The sequence below is a fragment of the Zea mays genome, chromosome 3, assembly GCF_902167145.1.
Source record: "Zea mays cultivar B73 chromosome 3, Zm-B73-REFERENCE-NAM-5.0, whole genome shotgun sequence".
Lineage (NCBI taxonomy): Eukaryota > Viridiplantae > Streptophyta > Magnoliopsida > Poales > Poaceae > Zea > Zea mays.
In genome coordinates, this window is record NC_050098.1 from 401423 (window position 1) to 422487 (window position 21065).

The window sequence follows — 21065 nt, forward strand, 5'->3', positions numbered from 1 at the left end:
CTTTCTTCACTAGAATGTAACATTTGCTCCCAAATACACGAAAGTAAGATACATTGGGTTTGTTACCGATTAGAAGCTCATACGAAGTCTTCTTGAGGAGGCGATGAAGATACACCCGGTTGATGGCGTGACAAGCCGTGTTCACGGCTTCCGACCAAAAGCACTCGGGCGTCTTGAACTCTCCAAGCATTGTCCTCGCCATATCGATGAGCGTCCTGTTCTTCCTCTCTACCACACCATTTTGCTGTGGTGTGTAGGGAGCGGAGAACTCATGCTTGATCCCTTCCTCCTCAAGGTACTCCTCCACTTGAAGGTTCTTGAATTCAGACCCGTTGTCGCTCCTTATCTTCTTCACCTTGAGCTCAAACTCATTTTGAGCTCTCCTTAGGAAGCGCTTGAGGGTCCCTTGGGTTTCAGATTTATCCTGCAAAAAGAATACCCAAGTGAAGCGGGAAAAATCATCAACTATAACAAGACCATACTTACTTCCTCCTATGCTTAGATAGGCGACGGGTCCGAAGAGGTCCATGTGAAGCATCTCCAACGGTCTTGATGTGGTCATCACATTTTTGGTATGATGAGAGCTTCCCACCTGTTTTCCTGCTTGACAAGTTGCACAAGGTCTATCTTTTTCGAAAGTAACATTAGTTAGACCTATCACGTGCTCTCCCTTTAGAAGCTTGTGAAGGTTCTTCATCCCCACATGTGCTAAGCGGCGATGCCATAGCCAGCCCATGCTAGTCTTAGCAATTAAGCATGCATCTAGACTGGCCTCCTCTTTTGCAAAATCAACTAAATAAAGTTTGTCGTCTAGTACACCCTTAAAAGCTAATGAACCATCACTTCTCCTAAAGACAGACACATCTACATTTGTGAATAAACAGTTATATCCCATATTACAGAGTTGACTCACAGACAACAAGTTATATCCAAGCGACTCAACTAAAAACACATTAGAAATAGAGTGCTCGGATGAAATAGCAATTTTTCCTAACCCTTTCACCTTGCCTTGGTTCCCATCACCGAATATTATTGAATCTTGGGGATCCTTGTTCTTGACGTAGGAAGAGAACATCCTCTTTTCCCCCGTCATGTGGTTTGTGCATCCGCTGTCGATAATCCAGCTTGTACCCCCGGATGCATAAACCTGCAAGGCAAATTTAGGCTTGGGTCTTAGGTACCCAACTCTTGTTGGGTCCTACAAGGTTAGTGACAATATCCTTAGGGACCCAAATGCAAGTTTTATCTCCCTTGCATTTTGCCCCTAATTTCCTGGCAATCACCTTTCTATCCTTTCTACAAATTGCAAAGGAAGCATTGCAAGCATGATAAATTGTAGAAGGTTCATTAATCTTCCTAGGAACATGAGCAACATTTCTCCTAGGCATATGATGAATGACATTTCTCCTAGACATATCTCTACCATGCATATAGGAAGAACTAGAAGCAATCATAGCATGAGAATTAAAAGCATCATAACTTCTATTAATATTCCTAGATTGTCTCCTATCACGATACATGAAAGCATGGTTCTTTTGAGCACTATTAGCCATAGGGGCCTTCCCTTTCTCCTTGGTGGAGATGGAAGCCTTATGGCTTGTTAAGTTCTTGACTTCCCTCTTGAAGCCAAGACCATTCTTAATTGAGGGATGTCTACCAATCGTGTAGGCATCCCTTGCAAATTTTATTTTATCAATTTCACTCTTGCTAGTCTTAAGTTGGGCATTAAGACTAGACAATTCATCATTCAATTTAGAAATTGAAACTTGGTGTTCACTACAAGCATCAACATCAAAATCTTTACACCTATTACAAATTGTAACATGTTCTACACAAGATGTTGATTTATTTGCTATTTCTAACTTAGCATTCAAATCATCATTTATGCTCTTTAAGCTAGAAATAGAGTCATGGCATGTAGACAATTCACTAGAAAGCATTTCATTCCTTTTAATTTCTAAAGCAAGGGATTTTTGTGCCTCTACAAACTTATCATGTTCTTCATACAAAAGATCCTCTTGCTTTTCTAATAACCTATTCTTATCATTCAAGGCATCAATTAATTCATTAATTTTATCAACCTTGGTTCTATCTAGGTCCTTGAATAAACATGAATAACCTATTTCACCATCATCACTAGACTCATTCTCACTTGAAGAAGCATAAGTAGTATTCCGAGTACATACCTTCTTCTCCTTCGCCATGAGGCATGTGTGACGCTCGTTGGGGAAGAGGGCCGATTTGTTGAAGGCGGCGGCGGCGAGTCCTTCGTTGTCGGAGTCGGACGACGAACAATTCGAGTCCCACTCCTTGCCAAGGTGTGCCTCGCCCTTAGCCTTCTTGTAAACTTTCTTCTTTTCCCTCTTGTTCCCTTGTTCCTGGTCACTATCATTATCGGGACAGTTAGCGATAAAATGACCAACCTTACCACATTTGAAGCATGAGCGCTTCCCTTTCGTCTTGTTCTTGTTAGGCTGCCCCTTGCGTCCCTTTAGCGCCGTCTTGAAGCGCTTGATGATGAGGGCCATCTCTTCATCATTGAGCCCGGCCGCCTCAACTTGCGCCACCTTGCTAGGTAGCGCCTCCTTGCTACTCGTTGCCTTGAGAGCAACAGGTTGAGGCTCATGGATTGGACCATTCAACGCGTCGTCCATGTATCTCGCCTCCTTGATCATCATTCTCCCGCTTACAAACTTCCCAAGTACTTCTTCGGGTGACATCTTGGTGTACCTAGGATTTTCATGAATATTGTTCACAAGATGTGGATCAAGGACAGTAAAAGACCTTAGCATTAGGCGAACAACGTCGTGGTCCGTCCATCGCGTGCTTCCGTAGCTCCTTATTTTGTTGATGAGGGTCTTGAGCCGGTTGTATGTTTGGGTTGGCTCCTCTCCCCTTATCATTGCAAATCTCCCAAGCTCGCCCTCCACCAACTCCATCTTGGTGAGCATGGTGACATCGTTCCCCTCATGTGAGATCCTGAGGGTGTCCCAGATCTGCTTGGCATTGTCCAAGCCGCTCACCTTATTGTACTCTTCCCTGCACAAAGATGCTAAAAGGACAGTAGTAGCTTGTGCATTTCTATGGATTTGTTCATTTATAAACATGGGACTATCCGAGCTATCAAATTTCATTCCACTCTCTACAATCTCCCATATGCTTGGATGGAGAGAGAACAAGTGACTACGCATTTTGTGGCTCCAAAATCCGTAGTCCTCTCCATCAAAGTGAGGAGGTTTACCAAGTGGAATGGAGAGCAAATGAGCATTTGTACTTTGCGGAATACGAGAGTAATCGAAAGAAAAGTTCGAATTGACCGTTTTCTTTTTCTCGTAGTCGTAGTCGTCCTTTTGGGAAGAAGAGGATTCCTCGCTGTCGTCGTAGTAGACGATCTCCTTGATGCGCCTCGCCTTCTTCTTCTTCCCATCTTTGCGTTTGTGGCCCGAGCCCGAGTCGGTAGGCTTGTCGTCTTTCGGCTCGTTGACGAAGTACTCCTTTTCCTTATCATTGATCACAATCCCCTTGCCCTTAGGATCCATCTCTTCGGGCGATTAGTCCCTTCGTGAAGAGAACGGCTCTGATACCAATTGAGAGCACCTAGAGGGGGGTGAATAGGTGATCCTATAAAACTTAAAACTTAATGCCACAAAAACTTGGTTAGGCGTTAGCACAATAATGCCAAGTGGCTAGAGAGGAGTCTTAGCAAAACACAATAACCACAAAGAGATCAACACAGAGATGGCACAGTGGTTTATCCCGTGGTTCGGCCAAGTCCAACACTTGCCTACTCCACGTTGTGGCGTCCCAACGGACGAGGGTTGCAATCAACCCCTCTCAAGCGGTCCAAAGACCCACTTGAATACCACGGTGTTTTGCTTTATTCACTATATCCCGCTCGCGAGGAATCTCCACAACTTGGAGCCTCTCGCCCTTACACTTTGATGTTCACAAAGAAGCATGGAGTAAGGGAGGGATGAGCAACGCACACAAGACACAAAATCAGAGTGACAACACGCACACAAGTCGCAACAAGAGCTCACAACACAACCCGACGAGTTCACAACTCAAATAGAGCTCTAGATGCTATCACAAAGAATCAAATGCGCGGAATCGAAGTCTTGGTGCTTAGGAATGCTTAGAGAATGCTTGGTGTACTCCTCCATGTGCCTAGGGGTCCCTTTTATAGCCCCAAGGCAGCTAGGAGCCGTTGAGAGCATTCCAGGAAGGCAAATCTTGCCTTCTGTCGTCTGGCGCACCGGACAGTCCAGTGCACCACCGGACACTGTCCGGTGTGGATTTCTTTCCTTATTTGGCGAATCCGACCGTTGCAGATGTAGAGCCGTTGGCGCACCGGACACTGTCCGGTGCCCCGTTGTGACCGTTGGCTCAGCCACGCGTCACGCGCGGAATCCTCGGCCGACCGTTGGCCCGGCTGACCGTTGGCTCACCGGACAGTCCGGTGCACCACCGGACAGTCCGGTGATTTATAGCCGTACGCCGTTAATCATCTCCCGAGAGCGACGAGTTCGCCTGTGAATGGCTCACTAGACAGTCCGGTGAACCACCGGACTGTCCGGTGATTTATAGCCGTACACCGCCGTCGAAGTCCCGAGAGCAGCAAGTCCGCCAGAGCCAGCCTGGCGCACCGGACACTGTCCGGTGCACCACCGGACAGTCCGGTGCACCCAGACTGAGCAGACTTTTGCTGAACAAAGCCATCTCTTTTCTAATTTGATTTCTCCTGTTTCCAGCACTTAGACACAATACATTAGTTCTCAAAACAATGTACTAAGTCTAGAAACATACCTTTAGACTTGATTTGCACTTTGTCCATCAATTGGCATAGATTTACACTTAAGCACTTGTGTTGGCACTCAATCACCAAAATACTTAGAAATGGCCCAAGGGCACATTTCCCTTTCAATCACTGCAGCCCCTCGGGCATCCTCCAACGATGCATATCTATCGCCCAAGGGCAAGAGCTGTTGCAAGAAATACACTCGGGGGCTTGCGGCCACAATGCAGCACCTCGAGCCCTCATAGGGAATGCCTTCCAACAAGGTTTCTACTGGCCAACCGCGGTGGCCGACGCCACTAGGATTGTGCGCTCCTGCCGGGGGTGTCAATTCTACGCAAAGCAGACGCATCTGCCCGCTCAGGCCTTGCGGACGATACCCATCACCTGGTCGTTTGTTGTGTGGGGTCTGGACCTCGTCGGTCCCTTGCAGAAGGCACCCGGGGGCTTTACGCACCTGCTGGTCGCTATCGACAAATTCTCCAAGTGGATCGAGGTCCGACCCCTAAATAGCATCAGGTCCGAGCAGGCGGTGGCGTTCTTCACCAACATCATCCATCGCTTCGGGGTCCCAAACTCAATCATCATCGACAATGGCACGCAGTTCACCGGAAAAAAGTTCCTGGACTTCTGCGACGACCACCACATCCGTGTGGACTGGGCCGCCGTAGCTCATCCCATGACGAATGGGCAGGTGGAGCGTGCCAACGGTATGATTTAGCAGAGGCTCAAACCAAGGATCTACAACGACCTCAACAAGTTCGGCAAGCGGTGGATGAAAGAGCTACCCTCGGTAGTCTGAAGTCTGAGGACGACGCCGAGCCGCGCCACGGGTTTTTACGCCGTTCTTTCTAGTCTATGGGGCTGAGGCCGTCCTCCCCATGGACTTAGAGTACGGGTCCCCGAGGACCAAGGTGTACGACGATCGAAGCAACCAGACCAGCCGAGAAGACTCACTGGACCAACTCGAGGAGGCTCGGGACGTCGCCTTTCTACATTTGGCACGGTATCAGCAGTCGCTGCGGCGCTACCGCGCCCGAAGCGTTCGGTCCCGAGGCTTCCAAGTGGGAGACTTGGTGCTTCGCCTGCGACAGGACGCCCGAGGGCGCCACAAGCTCACTCCTCCCTGGGAAGGGCCCTTCATCATCGTCAAGATCTTGAAGCCCGGAACATACAAGCTGGCCAACGACCAAGGCAAGGTCTACAACAACGCTTGGAACATCCAACAGCTACGTCGCTTCTACCCTTAAGATGTTTTAAGTCGTTCATGTACCTCGTTTACATACACAAAGTCTAACCATCAAGGAAGGGTCGGCCTTGCCTCAGCAAAGCCTGACCCTCCCTCGGGGGCTAGAAGGGGGGAACCCCCTCTGCGTCAAAATTTTCTTGGAAAAATTTTCTACCAAAACAACCTTTGTGCTTTCGACTTCCGTATCGATAGCGGGATCCTGAGAACAACGAGAGTACACGTAAGCGGCAAGGCCGACCAAGCCGAGGAACTCCTATGCCTCCGGGATATAGATACCTCACTCATCACCTTCCGCGAGAAGTAACTCACGCTCGGATAAGCGATCCTGCTACCGAACAAGTCCTAACACTCGGGTAGAAAACGACTTTCGCGCCTTCTCGACTGTACCAATAATGGAATCCTTCGACCAAATGAGAGCGCACGTAAGCGGCAAGGCCGACCGAGCCGAGGGACTCCTATGCCTCCAAGATACGGATACCTCACTCATCACCTTCCGTGAAAAGTAACTCTCGTTCGGATAAACGATTCTGCTATTGACAAACAAGTCGTGATGCTCGAAACAAGAGGAGAGAAGACGTAGCTTTTTAAACACGACGATAAAGTGTTTAGGCCTCGGCGGCCGCGAAAAAGCATGTGCATGCTACAGACAAACTATTCCTACAGGTTCGGGCATCGGCAGGGGGAGCAGCACCCTCGGTGTTGTTTCCACCCTCGGCAGAACCAGGCCCGGCCTCGGACGGCGACCCAGGCAAAAGGACCTCCACCTAAGGGAGGACGCCAGCACCGCGCCAGCAGATGTCTTGGCCAAGCTCCAGCGGCTGCTACCACATCTTCCTCGGCCTAGGAAACCGCCATCTCCCTGGCCAACGAAGTCTCCTTCCGAGCCGACTCTGCGTCTGTCCGTGCTAACACCGCTGCCTCCGGCTCCGGCTCAATGCAGAGCAGCCGAGGGTTCCAAAAACTGAGCAAGGGAAGCCTAGAGCGGCAAGGCCGACAGAGCCGAGGGACTCCTACGCCTCCGGGATACGGACACCTCACTCGTCACCTTCCACGAAAGGCAACCGACGCTCGGTTAAGTGGTTCGGCTAGCCAACAGACAAGTCCCGGCGCTCGGAATGAGGAAGACACACAGCTTCATTCTCGAATACCCAAATGTTTAGGCCTCGACAGCCACAAAGAACAAACACATATACTTGGGGGTAACTATGCTACACAGACTTAGACATCGGCAGAACCCTCGGCGGTTCTCCCGACCTACGACAAATGTCTAAGTACTTGAAGCGGTTACATTTTGCTCTGGCAAAAACCCGGTATATTTCCTTACAAACGGGACTCCAGTTCCGCTCCCGCGGGTATGAACAACCTCCATACCAGGGGGCCTGCGGGATGACGAACTCCAAGCGGCTTGCCGGCGACCACTACACCAGCAGCGACAATGACCCCCGCTTCGGGCGGCTAAACAGCAGCAGTGATGACCTCAGGGCCAACGCTGCTGTGACGAGGCCCTCGCCCGCGTCTCCACTCGAAGGGCGAGGACAAGCCATCAAAGCCAAACAGCCGGGGGTTCGACCGCAGCTGGCGTCGATGGTCTCGTCGGCGGAGAAACCTTCTCCGGCTGCCACCACCTCAGCACCGACGACAGCGGCCACCTGCGCGCCAGCGCCACACCGACGAATGGCGGACGCCCCAGCCTGCACCGGCAGTTCCCCACTCAGGTCCTTGCGGAAGGGCAGGCCCCGACCTCCGCACGGAGGCGTCGTGCCGGAGTGAGGACAAGACAATCCAAGAACACGAATGCCGCCCATGCGGCGTACGGCGTCTTGGACGGTCCACCGGTGCGCACGGCGCAACAGACGCCTGAGCCCGGATCAAGCGGCAGGAGGCAGCATCGGAGGCCGCAACAGAGCCAGCTGAGCCAGCGAGCTAGCACGCTGGAGCTAACGACGCTTGCGGCCGACCGGCCCTGCGTTGCCGAAGTTCACCCCTCCGCAAGGTCGGTAAGTGCCTTCTCCCCTGAATGCTGAAGGAGGAGATGGCCTGCCGGCCCATGCGGGAGTTAGAACCCCGGCTCAGATCTCCCTCCGCCTCAGCAAGGATGACGAAGATCCTTGAAGCTGAGGGCGGGGCGGAGGCCGCAGCCCGGCTTGCATCTCCCCACCAAACTGCCCATTGGTGAGGGAATGCAGCCGGGCTGCACGACGAAAATCCTTGAAGCCGAGCGATGGCTGAAAGGTGCCGATCTCCACGAGGCCGCGCTCCTCCAACGAAAGCAAGAGCAAGGCAGCGCTGGAGCACCCCATCCGGGGGCTCAAAAGGCGGAAGGGCGCAATGCATGAGGGGAGGACGAAAGCATGGCCACTGCCCAGGGGATCGATCCCCCTTTTATAGGCAGACCTCCTCGCTTGCACCCCTTAGCGTCACGGGCGAAATCCCCACTGACAACCTCCAGGGTTCTCCCCCTACGACACGGGGGCTAGGACCCACACGTCATACGAGCTGATCCGAAGCACGAAGAAGGCGAACCGCCGCACGCGAGGCATGTAACCGTCCCGCGGTTACAAGCGCTCTCCCATCTTCGCAGAAATTGGTGGTCGAAAGGGTGGGCTGCCAGGCGACAGGCATCCAACTGCAGCGCAACTATGCGCCCCTTCGGCTCCGTCCACATCCGGTGGACCGGCACAAAGGAAGCAGGCCCGCATGTCATGTAACCGGCGTGCCGGTTACGACGTGCGAGAAGTTACACCGCCACTCGCTCCAATGTTGCGCCTCCTCGACTACGGAACCGGTACCGCGACTCGAGGTAGCCCTGCGCAAGACCCAACAGTGCCAGTTAAAGGCGACGGCCACGGGCCGGTTAGCCGCGGGGTAGGCACGACGGTTGGCATGGTCAAAAGCGGGCCGGCAGTAACTGCAGCGGCAGACAAGCGGAGGCAGCGGTCAAATCGCTTGCAGGCTCGCGTCTCCTCCTGAAGCGACGGGAGAGCCCTCTCCCACGGCGTGAAGACGACGCGCCCGTGCCCCATTCCTCGAATGGCTCGCACGCGCAACGGGCGCCACGTGAATCGCCCGTCCCGTCGCATAAACTCCCCGACAGAGCAGGCAACACCTCTGGCAGGCGAGGTAGGCGTCGCTTCGCCTTCGCCATAATGACCGCGTCAAAAAAGGAGCGCCACCTTATTTAAATTCATATCCTTCCCCTCCTCCTCTCTCTTGCCACAGGGACCGGGAAAGGGGACGTTGTGGAAAGGATCCTTCTCGGCGGAGGAAGCGAGCCCCGAGCCCTCCTACTGATCAGGGGTTCAAAGGCTGGCCCCTCGAAAGGGTTTCGACAGCCGCCCCAGAGCGCTCAGGCTCCGTGCCCACTACTGATCAGGGGTTCGTAGGCTGGCCCCTCGAAAGGGTTCGACAGCCGCCCAGAGCACACAGAGTGAGGGATGACTCTGGGTACGCTCGATACATAGCCGAGGCATGGGCGTCCACTCGGATCACCCGTTAGCAGCTCACTGGAAACACCATGTTCGGCGCCCTCCGAGGGCAACATGGCGCTTTCCCCCCACCTCCTTGTGGAAAGGCGACGCAGGGGCGTATAATAAAAGTTGGGAATGTCCTTGATCGTCCTCTCGCTCCATGCAGAGGCTCGGGGGCTGCTCTCACACCCGGCTACGGCCAAAACTGTTGACAGCGTCAACAAACCAGCTTGATAACTTGGAACCTAACCATGCACCTAGGCTACTGTCGGGCCGTATGAGGGAACGATCAGACCGGCTAAAGCACCACGAAAAGCATTCAGACCTCAGAGGAGTCAAACCACTCCTCCGAGGCCTCGGGGGCTACACCCGGCGGGTGCGCTCGCGCGCACCCACCAGAACAAGGCAAAAACCAAGAAAGGCCTGTCCCCTCACCGAAAACGCGGCAAAAGCCTCCAAGCGAGTACCATCACTCCCTTCGAGGCTCGGGGGCTACTGTCGGGTACCATAATTAGGGGTACCCCCAACGCTCCTAATCATGGCTGGTAAATACCCTCAGACCAACTGACGGGTGCGGTTCGAGCCGAGACTTCGTCTACCCAAGGGACGCGATCTCACCCGAGCCCAGCCTCGGGTTGGAACAGTAGTCCCAGACGAGTTCACGCCTCACCCGAGGGCCTCCTTAGGCAGCGGGTGCCCCCTCGGCACTCCTGAGGCCCGGCTCGGGCAGGCTTCGTTGTGAAGCAACCTTGGCCAGGCTGCCTCACCAACCGACCGCTTCGTAGGCGCATTAAATGCAGGGGATGTCTGACGCCGTATCCTAACACACGCGCCTCAGACGGGCAGGCCGAAGTGACCGCAGTCACTTTGCCCCTCTTCTTTACTGTCCGATATGATAGGAAAACAGCGCCGCTCGCTCCGCTCCGACTGCCGTGTTAGCCACCCCGGGAACGACTGACAACAAGTCACGATCAACCACCGAGTTCAGCCTCGGGCGCAACAGGAAGCTCCGCCTCGCCCGACCTCATGCTCCGGCCTCGGGAGGAGGTCTCCGCCTCGCCCGACCTCAGGCTCCAACCTCGGGAGGAGGTCTCCGCCTCGCCCGACCCTCGGACTCGGCCTCGACCCCAGTCTCGGGAGGAATCGCGTCCTCGCCCGACCCCAGCCTCGGCCTCAAGAGAAGTCTCCGCCTCGACCGACCCTAGGCTCGGACTGACCGCGCTAATAGGGGATGCATCATTTCCCTATTCCTAGCCTGCTCAGGCTACAAGGAACAAGATCGGCATCCCATCTGGCTTACCCCGGCGACGGGTAATGATGGTGCCCCGCGTGCACCATGACGCCGGTGGCTCTCAGCCCCTTACGACAGCAAGGAGACGTCAGCAGGATCCTCACCGCGCTGCCAGCTGTGCTCCTACAGGACTCAGGCGCTCCTCCGGCGGCCACGCCATCACATGTATAGGGTCCAAGCTCTCCCCCAACGGCCACGTTGGCATGTACGCAGGGCTTAGGCACTCCACTGCCGGACACGTTAGCGCATAGCTACGCCCCCCGTTGTACGTCTGGACTCTCTCCTTGTCTCTATAAAAGGGAGGTCCAAGGCCACCCTGAGGGGGGTTCGCGCGAGGGAAGCGGCGAACGAGCTCTGCGTCCCTCCCTCTCTCACGCGACGCGCTTCTAACCCCTACTGCGAGCGGCACCCCTGGTGCAAGATAATACAAGGCTTGTCCCACCTCTTATGTTCCATCCCGCGCCAACCCATCTGGGCAGGGACACGCAGCGATTTCATTGGTCGGTCCAAGGGACCCCCCCCAGGTCCGAGACACCGACAGATAGACACGTACCCTAGGCAACCATAGCCTCCTACGCAAATTGGCGGTAAACTCGCCGATCTACGCATGTATTGACCGTCCGCACGTGAGCACGGACCGTCCAGGCTAGCGGCGGCCGATCCCATTTTTAGAAATGAATTACCGAGACTTGCACATGTTCTGCCACGTACTGCGCAAACCCTAGATGACCCATTCAGACAGTCCGTGTATGGTGCCGGACAAACCAAATACAACACTGGACGGTCCGGCCACATGGCCGGACAGTCCGTGCACGTGGCCGAATGGTCCGCGTACCTAACCGGACGGTCTGGCGAAGAGCTTTTTGAGGAGGATGGTTATCCAACTCCGCATCTGTCCCAGCTAAACTCCCCATCACACTATACAACACACTAGCACCATAATATGGCATCCCAAACCGGTGGGAGCGAATACTTTTTGGCCCCTCCAAGATGGCCGAAAATGAGTGGTCAGTCCTATGAGCCGCATAGGGCGAGAAGTAATGCGCCACAAAATCCAAACCAATGAGGGGGAAGACAACATGCTAATATCCAAACAATCTCACCCATATTGGACTAGAGAGCCGATGGTCTCCCATCGGCTATTATTGAAAAGTTAGGGAAGAGATAGCTGGGGCGTTCCGAGATAAGCTCGGAGTTAGCGTGATCTCTAGGGGGGCAGTCATATCGGAGGCCTTATGATAGCCGATTTGACTATCACTCATACCCGCAGGAAACTAGGATACCCGAATTCGTAAAGTTTTTGGGTGACCAAGGAAAGAGCACACACGAGCACATAGGCCAGTTCTTAGCACAATTAGGAGAATTGGCCGACACATAGGCGTTCCGTGTGCATTTATTTTCATTATTTTTAATGGGGACTGTATTCGCATGGTATGCCACACTCCCTCCTAATTCTATTTTGTCGTGGGAGATTTAGAACAAAAATTTCATGATCATTTCTTCTTCGACGACTCTGAGTTAGATTTGGTAGACCTAGTGGCCTTGCGACAATGGAAGGATGAATCGGTTAATGATTACATCCGAAGATTATGAGATACAAGAAACTGATGTTTCCCAGTTCAGTTGGCAGAAAAATAGCTAGCAGGATTAGCATTTAATGGATTGCGCTATTATTTAAAAATAGAAGGCATCCAGATTTTTACGCTAGCACAATTACACCAAAGAGTTTTGGCCTATGAAAGTCGAAGCAAAGGAACCGCCAAGACGATTTGTCACAACGTCCATATAGTAGAATGCGACCAGAGTAGCTCGGACGACGAATCAAAAGAGGTTTACGCTGCCGAAATGGTTTGGGCCAAGGAGGCTAAGTCTTCGGCTTGTTCCTCCTTGCAGTCGGTTCAAAAGAAATGGCATGAGGAGGTTAAGTTTATATTTAATGTTGGCAAATGTTATAAAATATTCGATGAGTTACTCAAAATGGTAACATTAAAATAAATCATACTGTTTCGCCCGTCGATGAACTCAAGTGTCGTGCATATTGTAAGTGGCACAACTCATTTTCTCTTGCCACTAATGACTGTAATGTATTTCGACGACAAATCCAATTGGCCATTAACAGGGGAAGATTGAAATTTCAGGAAATGTAGGTGGACACAGAGCCCTTTCCAATAAATATGATCAACTTTGATGGCAAAAAGTTCTGATTCGGCCTAACGTGGCCGATAAGGGCAAAGGCAAGGAGGTCATCATCGGCAATGCGCGAAAGGCCGATGAAAATAATAAAAACTCTTGTAGGAAAGTGGTGGCGGAAAGGACTCCTGATGGAGGTGAGACTCTAAAGGTTACCATCACTACCTCCAATGCCGAGGGCAGGTGCAGGCAGGTGGCCAGGCACGAGAGCCTATCCTACGCATCATGGACGGTCCGACACATAGACACGGACGGTCTGGGACATCGCCGGATAGTCCGGATCATTCCAGCGGACGGTTCAGCAACGCCTAGGAGCCAAGACGACCACGTACCTTCAAACCACGACGACCAGGAATAGGTACATGGAAAACTAACACATTCAAAGCAGCTGGTCGGCTGGTCAAATCTGGCCCGACCTTTGATCGATTATTGTCTAAATATATGAAAAAGAAGGCCGGCCCAAGTAACCAGCCACCAAAGCGACCTCGCTCACCTACTCAAGAGCGACAGTAGGTAAGACCGATTGGACCACCTCACCAATCGAAAAGGACGGTAGGTCATAATGACAAATTACGACCTATCATGCCTGCATGGACACCCCCGCCCCCATATCCACCTGTGCCATATCAATATACATACATACCATCACCCTATGTCCCAAATCAAATATGGGGCATGCCACCATATCCATTCGGGATGCCATAATATCCCGCTTGGGGGCAACCCAAACATATATTTTTTACAGGTTGGCACCTCCAGTATAAGATCGATTGAGTGGCCCTTGATCCGGTCACCAGGCATAGGCCCAACAAGATTGCCAGACCACTCGGTCGCAAAAGCTGACCGATTCTGCTGGGGGCATATATCTACAGCCACCAAGAGGATGACAAAAGGGGATATCATCAAAATAGGCACAACAGATGTCGTCATATAGGGGAATAATGAAGGGCCAATGAGTTTTGGTAAATCGACCAATACAGGCGAAGAAGAAGACACGACTGCTAGCAAAACAACCGACCAAAATACTCCATGCCCCAATGGTGCCCATCGGGTCTGACACGGTCTCAAAAGTGAAAATTGCAACACTTAAGAGCAAAGGAGAGCAAGGAAAAAGAAGCAGAAAAAAATATTTAATGATACACATCCGCAGTACCCACCACCACAAAAGAGGTGGAGGCCAAAGGCTGTCGAAATAAATCAAATGGCCACTAAGAACAAGGCAGTAGATTTGCAGCTTTCTGCTGGTGCGATGGACAGTCTAGCTATTAAAGATGAACCGTCCATGGATGTCGCGCACGGTCCATCCCTCGAGTCCGGACCATCCGCTCTGCGCTACAACACCTCCGACGATGTGCCAATACCTATGGAGGAGGAGGACTTGTTGGGAGAAGACTTGGTCGACTACGGAGCTACGCCGGAACACTCAGGTATGGACGTAAATGTTATTATGTTCTCTGCCGATTGTACTATTATCGGTGACGATAAACCTATCGTTGCTCTATTCGATTTTAGTCCTAAAGAGGCCGCCTTCACTAAGCCAAAAAAATCGGTCAACCATTTAAAGCCGCTCTTTGTGCGCGGTCATATTGATGGAATACCGATTGCTAAGATGTTGGTAGATGGAGGGGCGACCGTAAATTTAATGTCTTACTCATTGTACAGAAAATTAGGAAAGCAAGACGATGAACTAGTCAAGACCAATGTGACGCTTAGTGGTGTTGGGACTGATAATTCGATCAAAGCCAAGTGAGTTACGTCTGTTGGGTTAACCATCAGGACCAAGACCCTTGCTGTTGCATTCTTCATTACTGATGTAGAAGGAAATTATAGTCTAATCTTAGGCATATATTGGATTCATGCTAATCAATATGTACCTTTTACTTTACATCAAATGTTGCTACAATGGGTAGGTGATGATGTAAGAACAAGTGCATGATGATGCATCAGCCTGCATCGTCGTGGTCGATGCTCCTATACTTTGGACCTATGAAACCGCTACATGTCTAATAGGGGTTGACTTTTCTAATTATCAATTCTTAAGTATAGATAGGAAAGGCTTCACCCCTGTAATGCTAGAGACGATGGAAAATCGGCTGAATTTCAAGTGAAGTTTAAATGATGAGTACACCCATAAGGAACATGTCTTAGGTCACGAACTGTCCGGCCCCCGAGGCCCGACGATCCAAGGAGAGGCAAGAAGATTCTTAGGGTTCAGGCAGGTCGTGGACAGTCTAGCTCCTAAGGCCGGACGGTCCGGTCTTTTCCAGGACAGTTTGGCCCTTAAGGCCGGGCAGTCGCTACAGCACGGGTCCGGTGTTGCGGACTGTCCGTCCTTCGATTCCAGATGGTCCGCAGCTGTGCAGAGAGCACCTAATTCCTCTGAGGGAGGCATGATAGAGGAATTTAGGGATCTCGGTAAGTTAGGATAGGGTTTACATCGGCCGATCCTTTGGAGGAGATCGACATAGGAGATGGTAAAACTCCGAGGTCAACTTTTGTAAACAAGACTGTGGAGGCCGATCCTAGAGATGAAATGATCGGTCTGTTAAAAGAATATTCTAATTATTTTGCTTGGAATTACAGTGAGATGCCAGGATTAAGCCGATAGATAGTAGAACATCGGCTGCCTATTAAGTCTAGTTTCAGGCCTTTCAAGCAGAAACCCAAATCATTTCGTCCAGACTTACTCCCACGAATAAAGGACAAAATCCATCGGCTTTTAGAATCTAATTTTATTAGACCTTGCAGATACGCAGAGTGAGTCTCCTATATTGTGCTAGTGGAGAAGAAAGAATTGGGTAAGCTCAGAGTGTGCATTGGTTTTCGCAATTTAAATAGAGTAACTCCTAAAGAAGAATATCCTATGCCTATAACTGACATGTTGATTAATAACGCTTCAGGAAATAGAATTATTAGTTTTCTTGATGGTAATGTCGAATATAATTAGATTTTTATGGCAGAAGAAGATACGTCAAAAACGACCTTTATATGTCCAGGCTTCATTAGTTTATTTGAGTGGGTTGTCATGACATTTGGTCTAAAAAATGTTGTCGCTACTTATCATAGGGCTATGAATTTGATCTTTCACGAGATATTGGGAAACACTGTGGAAGTTTACATCGATGATATTATAGTCAAATCGGTTGAGTTTAGTTCTCATATAGCTGATTTGTGCAAAGCCTTTGATAAAATATGTTGGTACGGTCTAAAGATGAACCCGCACAAATATGCTTTTGGAGTGTCGGCTGGTAAGTTCTTAGGATTTTTCATCCATGAACATGGTATAGAGATAGACCCTGATCGAATTAAATCCATTCGGAATGTGGGACCTCTGACCTGTAAGCTTGAAATGCAGAAGTTCCTCGGTAAGGTAAATTATTTACAAATGTTTATTTCTAACCTAATCGAGAAGATTGATGCCTTCACTCATATCCTTCGGCTTAAAATTATGCCAAATTCACCTGGGGCAGAACAACAGGAAGCATTTGATCTTATTAGAAAAATATTTGTCTTCGGCTCGCGTGTTAAAAGCGCCACAAGCAGGAGTGTCGTTCAGGTTATATAATGCAGCCGAAGCTAGAGTTATTGGAGTTGTTCTGACACAAGAGACCAAAGGAAAGGAGCACGTGATAACCTACCTAAGTCAAAGGCTTGTAGATGCTGAAACGAGGTACACTTTCATCGAGAAGTTATGCTTATGCATGCACCAAGTGTAGGTGGTATTTATTATCTAGTCATTGCACCATTTCTGGTCAAACCGATGTGATCAAATACATGTTGCAAAACCCGATCATGAGTGAAAGAATTGGTAAATGGTCTTACGCACTTATAGAATATGACTTGGCCTATGAACCATTAAAGCCTATGAAATGCGAGGTCATAGCAGATTTTATTGTAGAATATCAGATTGATGATACTCGTAAACTAGACATATCATATCTCGTTGTTACTCCCTAGACTTTGTATTTTGATGGATCGGTTTGCAATGAAGGACAAGGAATCGACATCGTGCTTGTTTCGCCAAGTAACGCCTACTTCGACTTCTCTAGCCTATTAAAAACTTATTGCACTAACAACCAAGCTGAATATGAGGCCCTCCTATTTGGCTTGGAGCTTCTAAATTATATTGGAGTAAAACATGTGAACGCATTTGATAATTCTTAGCTGGTTGTCTAGCAGATATTAAAAGAGTATCAATGCTTAGATAGTACTCTAAATAACTACCTTGAAAAATGTTGGAACATAATTCATTCTTTTGACTAATTCAACATTCAGCATATATCTAGGGTTGAGAACTGCAGAGCTAACAATTTGGCACATGATGCATCAAGTTATCGAATAAAGTGAGGGAAAATTTACAACACCGAAAATCTGATAACCAGTGCCGCTTCAGATTTCTAGGTCGCAGACCGTCCAGGCTGCTAGCACGAACCGTCCACCGTAGGTTCAAACCGTTCGGGTATGGGATTCGGATCGTCCGGCGTTGCCAGGAAAGTTCTCCTGATTGATTCAACTGATAACGAAGTCGTTGCAATTGATTGGAGGACACCGATAATTAATTACCTACGAAATCCCAATGTTAGGACGGATAGGAACGTTCTACATACAACTTTCAAGTATGTTTTAATGAGTGATGAACTCTACCGCCAAACGGTCAACGACGTCCTGCTTAAATGCTTGGACCCAAGTGATGCTATATTAGCCATGGCCGAAGTACATGAGGGGATTTGTGGTACCCGTCAATTGGATCCAAAGATGAAGTGATTATTGCGAAGATCTGGATTCATTGGCCTAACATGATAGCTGATTGTTTCAAGTGCTACAAAAGATGTCAAGTATGTCAGAAATTCGACGACTTACAATTAGTCCCTGCAACCGAATTACATCCTATCATTAAACCTTGGCCTTTTAGAGGATGGGGATTAGACTTTATAGGAGAGATTCATCCTTCATCATCAAAAGGGCATCGGTTCGTGTTAGTTGCCACAAACTATTTTACAAAATGGACTGAAGTCGTTGCTCTAAAGAACATGACACACAGGGAGGTAATTAAGTTCATAACTGAGCATATTATTCATAGATTCAGCATTCTCCAGACTTTGACCATAGACTAGAGGGCTTCTTTTATGTCAAAGGAGGTACATGAGTTTGCTGAATTATATAGAATTAAATTGCTCAATTCATCTCCATATTATGCTCAGGCCAATGGACAGGTCAAGTCTAGTATTAGGACATTGATTAGCTTGATAAAAAAGAAGATATATGATCATCCTAAGCATTGGCATAAGATTTTGTCCGAAGCTTTATGGGCTCATAGAATATCTAAATACCATGCTACTAAAGTATCTCCGTTTGAGCTTGTCTATGGGTAGGAAGCAATGTTGCCTGTAGAGATAAGTTTAAATGTTGTCAGGTTCGCTAGGTAAATTGATCTAACTGTCGGTGATTATTATAATTCAATGATGAACAATATTGATGAAGTGACCGACAAGAGAGTGACAGCTTTAGGAAAATAGAAAAGAACAATATCATGGTCGCCAAAGCTTACAACAAGAAGGTCAAGGCTAAATCATTCTAGGTAGGGGACCTGGTATGGAAGACCATCTTGCCTCTAAGAAGCACAGATCGGAAGTTTGGGAAGTGGTCGCCAAGCTGGGAAGGCCTTTACAAGGTCACGCAGGTGATATCCGGTAACACCTACTTGTTGCAAACACTACAAGGCAAATACTTGCCCAAGGCGTTAAACGAGTGTTTACTCAAGCAGTACCATCCTAGTATGTGGCAAGATGCCTAACAAAACCGATGTGATCATATCGAGTTAGTTTTCAGCCTTTGTTAGTGCTTTTGGCTCGCTCAACTCTGCCAAAAGGCAGGGGCATATGTTGAGCAACAAATTGACCGAGCAGAAGATCCACGGTGGTGGCGCGGACGGTCCGCCCGCGTGCGGAATCAATTAGAATTTCGAGTTTCTTGCGGGATTTGTTAGCTAAATCTGCGGGATTAACTCGGGAATCAGTTTGCAATGGGTCCAGACCTCCCCCCTCTATATATATAAAGGGCTACGGCCGATTGGAACACCATAATCGATCAATCAATCAATATACATCTAGTTTTTTTACCTTTTGCCCTAGGAGTAGATAGTAAATTAGATTATTGTCTCTAAATTTTCACCTCTCTGGCTCTACGTCGATTAGAGACATCTTGGGTGGCCTACCGATCCCAAGACAAAGCCTAGGATCTCTCCTCTCCAATGGGGTCCCTCCCGGGAGCGAGATTCAGACGCTGTCGGCGAACTCCGTCGTCCCTGCGTACGTGCGGACTGTCCGACCACCAAGCGCGGACCGTCCGACTTGTCACGCAGGAACACCAGCCCCTGCGCCAGGTCACAGATCGTCCGGCCCCTGGCTGCGGACCATCCCCACCTCCGTAGAGAGCACCGTCACTGGTTCTCATCGCAGTGATTAACACCCGGATCGGCGCCAACACCAAGCTCTAGCACTTGATCAGTTCGATAACTTAGCATTATTCACACCTTGCTCAACTTATATTGCTCTTTACATCTTTGGTGGTGTGAGCATGACAGTCCTTATAAAGCCTTCTCAGCTGCCACACACAACTTTCATGGAGCCAACATTTAAGTTGCCTAAGAGGTAGCAACCTCCAAGAGTAACTAGCACCACCGGCTTGCAACTTATCACCTAGTGCCACTAGATACAATCTCTCAATGCAACACACTAGAAATCATTCTCACACGATTGAATGTGATCTCTATCAATCACATGTGAGTAGAGGCGTGAAGCTAATCACCACATTTGGTCAACACATCTCTGAGAGCCATGGTCGACTAACCCTTATATTTATAGCCCAAAGGGCTAAGTATCCATTGGAATCTAGGCCAGCAAAACTGCACCAACGGTCCATTCCCTATCGTCAGACGAAAGGCCCCTCGAATAAATACCACATGTAACTAGTCGTTTGATTGTAGCCGTTAGCGTCCAATGGTCGTCGGACCATCACACACCATGGTCTGACATCTTACAAAGATCTCCACAAGAGCTTCCAACGACAATGAGCATCAAACTGGTTCAACGCCCCCATCAAACCAACATCCTAAGTCCAATGACTCACTTAGAGGCACACCCCTTACTTTATCAAGTGGGACCTTCTTGTCCAATGGTATTTGGTCCAATGGTGTTGAACCAATCACACTACGGTTAGCCATCAAACTCAGCTTCTACTAGTCCTGCTCGGTTAAAAGGCCCATCAAAGGCCATCTTTTCTACAATTCTTCCACCTTCTACAAATATGCTAACTCAAAAGTGTTCTATCAATTTTGTGTAAGTTTGTATTTTTCACTAAGATTTTTAAAGGACTTTCACTCTTTTCAACCATACCACTCAATCCAAGTATATCACAAGTTAGATCTTACAAAATGACACTAGATGGCAACAAACACATGATAAGAGCTATATCACTAAGATGATACATGTCAAGAGCTCAAGGAAGAAAATAAGAGGCTAAGAACGAGCTTGACACAACTAAAAGGGAAATGCGCTGCTCAACCTTCTCAAGATAACCGTGATTACATGGTGAAGAAGCTTAAGACGGGAACAACCGTGGCATGCACAAAATCCCTTGAAGAAAATGTCAAGGACTTGAGGAATGTCAAGAGGAAGGAACAAAAGAAGAAAATCAATACCTCTGCAAAAAGCCTCAACCATGCCTCCATGCAAGGTAACATCCAAGGTAATGATCAAGCCACACTTCACACTAAGAAAAGTAAGAAGTGTAGTGAATGCTTTGAAAAAGGGCACTTGATTAGGTCATGTCCCTATATTAAAGAAAATGGCTTGATTATTAACAAGGATGATAAACATTGTTTTAGATGCTTTGAGAAGGGACATTCAGTTAAGTCATGTCCCTATGTAAAACAAAAGACATAGTCTTAGAAAAGAAAATATTTACTAACCATGTAGCAAGCAAGAAACAAGGAAAGAAGAAATCTTCAAAACATGAAGATCGCCTCTTCTACATATGCCGAAAGAAGGGACATTTATGCGAGGATTGTCCCAT